The sequence below is a fragment of the Notolepis coatsorum genome, assembly GCF_963971535.1.
Source record: "Notolepis coatsorum genome assembly, chromosome: 5".
Taxonomy (NCBI): domain Eukaryota; kingdom Metazoa; phylum Chordata; class Actinopteri; order Aulopiformes; family Paralepididae; genus Notolepis; species Notolepis coatsorum.
The window spans coordinates 121,721,669-121,726,681 of record NC_140169.1 but is presented as its reverse complement, the minus strand read 5'-3'; positions in this window follow the sequence as shown (position 1 = coordinate 121,726,681).

The window sequence follows — 5,013 nt, the reverse complement described above, 5'->3', positions numbered from 1 at the left end:
TGGCTACATCCAGCTTGTCTGTGATGAGCGTGTTGTCCGTTTTTATGTTTATGTTTGAGAATCTGGTTTTAAGTTTTTTACTGCATCCTAGTTGATTATTGAGTAATTTCCAAAGTTCACGTGGTTTGTTTTTGTTTTCCTCAGTTTTGTCATTGATGAAATTCTTTTTTGCAGTTTTGATCATGGAGTTTACGTCGTTTCTTAGTCTGTTTCTTTCTAGTTTGAGTTCAGTCACGTGGGCTTGGAGTTCACTGCTCGTGCTTTTAGTAAGCTTTGACTGACTTTTACGAAACTCAGAGCATTTTTTGTCTCTGGTTTTCATAGCGGCCAGTGACATACAGATGACACACATGACATACAGATAGACAGTACTGCTACATCTATACATTTATGACATACCAGATTTGCAAATACAGTACTGTTTGTGATACTAAAAAAATCCAGAAAAAGGGTGTATATACATTTGACATAGAAACTGTGCATTGGAGGAGGTTGGGTAGGTGGGGTGGGGCTGTACATTGGAGGTGGGGGAGGGGGGTTAGGGTAAAGACCCTAACCCTATCAAAAAGCAGTCAAATTGTATATTTTATATATATAGTTTGTTTACCAATGATTTTTAAATAAACAGTGTATAAGTGTATAAATATCTCGGCGGAACCCTGATGAATTAGACACGAAGGAAATTACGCCGTCATTCAAGTTTGTAGTCCTAAGAGACTCAGTACTGTGAATGAATGAAAACTTTATTTAACAGATTGCAGAATGGGTACAATACAGTATGGCTCAATACATACAATTAAGGGGATGCAGACCTGAGAAAGACGTTTGTCTTGTTTCCATCAGGGTCCCCCATTTTCAATTCATATAGACATTTATGACATACACAACATACATGACATTTATGGCATAGGGACATATAGGTATTTAGTAGAATAGAATAGAATAGATGTTCCTCTTCGGGAACAGGTGACGTCCAGACAGGGACGGCGGTCCTTTGGGGCACAGGAGAGAAACGGGTTAGAGTCAGGGGCGGATCTAGGATTGCCCCCCCCCCCCCCCCCCCTTTTTTTTTTTTTTTTTTTTTTACCATTTTTTTTTTTTATTATTTATTTTGTGCAGGCAAGGGGTGGTTTGATTTTTTTTGAATTTAATTAACCTGTACGTGCAATTTCCTGCAATATAGAGCCTTCAATCTTGACCAATAAAGCTGCTCTTTTCACTATAAAACTCAGTTAACCATAACGTAGTTATGGTTAGATTTATATATTGGGGGGGGATATATAATATTTTTCATATGATCAAAAAGTGGTGGAGCAAGAGCATACCTTTGCTCCCCCAAGTTCAATAGTGGGAGAGCAGAGATGCTCCGAATGCTCTTATGGCCAGGCGTCTATGATTCACTGATACAAAGTAAAATAGTGCAGTGCAATAAAATAGTTAGTAAAATAGAATAAAATAATGCAATAGTGCATTGCAATAAAATAGTTATCATCGTATTTTTTCGGGAGGCCGGTAAGGAGTGCATTACAGTAGTCGAGTCGGCTTGAGATAAAGGCATGGATCTGGTTTTCAGCGTCCTTTTGATTTATAAATGGCCGTACTTTAGCTATGTTTCTAAGGTGGAAGAATTAAGTTTTTGTCAACTTGTTGATTGTGATTTAAATCTTAGGTCTGAGTCTACCATAACACCAAGACTTAACTCACTCAAATACAGTTAGCAGCTGGATAGACCACAGATGGAAATTAGCTTCTGCTAAATCTGGTGCAAACATCATTTTCTTTATTTTTTTTTTTATTTTTTTTTTTATTTTTTTTTAAATAGATTCGGGGCTTTTCAGAATACATCCGGGGCTTGAGCCCAGGTAGCCACCCCCTAGCTCCGCCCCTGGTTAGAGTAAGCCAATACACGGAGGGTATCTAGTAGTAGAGCTTTCGGCAGAGACGTCGTACCTGGACAGTGGTAATTAATACCACGACAGCTTCTGGTCAGCGTCGAGGTGCAGATATAGTCCCCTCATCAGGGGAGGATAGGGTGCAGCTGGGGAGAGTGGGGTGTTTGCCCGTGTGTGAATTAGGGGGATGGAATACAGCTGGGTGAATGAGGGTGATGGAAGGGCAGACTGAAGAAAGAGAGGATGATGAGGAGTGCGCAGTGGATAGAGAGGGGGATGAAGAGGAGCGTGTGGAGGACGTGAGGGGAAAAGGAGGGGGAGTGAAGTAGGCCCATGCTGTGATTATGACACTGTAACTGAGAAGCCGTCAGTCTTGCTGAGTTTGTTATTTGAACCGAAGAGAATGGACTCTGTTTTGCCCATGTGTAATGATAGTTTGTTATCAGCGAGCCATATGCAGATTTTGCCTAGTTCTGAGCTGAGGGTTTTTTCAACCTGTAACTTGTTCTTGTCAGAGACCAGCAGGGCTGAGTCGTCCGCAAACAGGAACAAGTTGCAGTCACAAGCTGACAACATGTCATTTGCATAAATTAGGAACAGTAGCGGACCTAGTATGCTTCCTTGTGGAACACCACAGCTTACTGTGAGGGGGGGGATAGGGTACCGTTTACCTCCACCATCTGCTGTCATAATCACAGCACGGGCCTACTTCACTCCCCCTCCTTTTCCCCTCACATCCACTGCACACTCCTCCTCATCCTCTCCTTCTCCAGCCACCCCTCCCTTTACCCTCATACGCCCAGCTGTATTCCATCCCCCTAATTCGCACGCGGTCAGGCACCCCACTCTCCACAGCTGCACTCAATCCTTCCCTGATGGGGGGACTACTTCTACCCCTCGACGCTGACCAGAAGCGGTTGTGGTATTAATTACCACTACCCAGGTACGACGTCTCTGCCTGAAGCTCTGCTGGATTCCAACCTTATATTTGCCTACTCTAACCTGTTCTCTCCTGTGCCCCAAAGGACCGCCGTCCCTGCCTGGACGTCTCCTGTCCCCGACTAGAGGAACACTTGTTCTCCCGCTGCAGCCCAGCAGCTTCCAAGACAAGCACAAGGACCGCTTGCTCGCTCGCTGCCGCCACGGCAGCCACAAGACAGAACATAACCCTGTTCTATTCCCCCCAATTACTGTGTTGCTCATTTGACAATTAAACACCCTTGAAACCGCTCCATTCTCTTCTCGTGTATTCAGCAATTGGGCTGTGCTCCAGACTCCAGTTCTCACATACAGTGGGTGACAATATTGTCACAAGGAAAGAAGATATTACCTACCTGGGTTGAAGGGTTCCATCCTAGAGGCAAATCTTTCCTGTGACAAAATGGCATCCAATGTAATAAAAAAAGTCAACCAACGAACTCGATTCTTGTACCGGATCTCCTCACTGGTAAACAAGAATACCCTGAAGACTCTGGCAGGAGCACTCATTCAAGGGTACTACGACTATGCTTGCACCTCATGGTACCAAAGCACCTCAAAGGCGCTAAAAATACAATTACAAACATCTCAAAACAAACTGGTCAGACTACTGCTTGACCTTACTCCTAGAACCCACCTCACCCCTGCCCACTTTGACAACCTAGGATGGCTTAGAGTAGACGACAGAGTACAGCAACTTGCAATGGGCCTGGTCTACAAGATACACTACACGACCAAGGTACCCATGTACATGTCAAAATACTTCCCAAAGGTCAGTGAATACCACGATCACAACACCAGAGGGAGCTCCACAAATCATGTTAAACCCAGATTCGGCTCAAACAAGGGACTAAACACGTTTCGCAATTATGCCACATCAATGTGGAACGCCCTACCCAAAGCTGTAAAGGAATGTGAATCACTACCCACTTTCAAAAGCACTCTAAAAAAACACCTACGGGAGACTGCAATTCGAAACTGGCCCCTGTAAATGTCCTAACACAACCCCCTCCAATGTACAGTAAATTACCATGTATGGTATTGTCAATATTCCAATGTACAGTTTTGCTTGTACAGTTGTACAGTGTCCCCCACCCACCCCTCCTACCCAACCTCCCCCCACCCACCCAACCACCTCCAATGTACAGTACCCCCCCCCCCCCCCCCACCTACCCAACCTCCTCCAATGGTACAGTTTCTACGTCAAATGTATATACTCTTTTTTCTGGACTCTTTTCGTATCACAAACAGTACTGTATTTGCAAATCTGGTATGTCATAAATGTATAGATGTAGCAGTACTGTCTATCTGTATGTCATGTATGTCATATATGTTACGATGAATTGAAAATGGGGGACCCTGATGTAAACAAGACAAAAGTCTTTCTCTGGTCTGCATCCCCTTAACAATTGTATGTATTGAGCTGTACTGTATACCCATTCTGCAATCTGTTAATAAAGTTTTCAATCAATCAATCAATCAATTCAATCAGGTAGTTTGCAGCATAGATATCTATAGAACACTAGATAGCTTAAGGAGGAGTCACCAGCGTCACTGAACCGCCGCCATCTTGCTCCAGTTAGCCTTGAGTGAGAGTGAGTGAGCTGCACAGACAAAAATACTCATAACTCGCTGAAATATTGACGGATTTACAAACGGGTTGGTTTGCTATAAACATCAAAGATGTAGTTATGATACTGCATACTTATAAAAAAAAAATTTAAAGATTTTTTTTTTTACAAACCGCTTGAATCATAGCCACGTTAATAATGCTTGTAATAAACCAAACAGTTTGTAAATCCGTCAATATTTCAGCGAGTTATGAGTATTTTTGTCTGTGCAGCTCACTCACTCTCACTCAAGGCTAACTGGAGCAAGATGGCGGCGGTTCAGTGACGTCGCTCTCCATTGGCCGGCAGCGCGGGCAAGCTATCTAGTGTTCTATATATATCTATGGTTTGCAGGCTGTTAGACCCGGAAATAGAAGCAGAACTAGGCGTCACACGATTGGCGCACATGTCACATGACCAGAAACGTCAGTGGCCAATCAGATTGCGCAAACCGAACGCGGAAGTACAACCCGCTTAGGGAAAATCTTCACGCGTCCGGGTGTTTTTGATGACGCGTTGGTTCAGCCGAACCA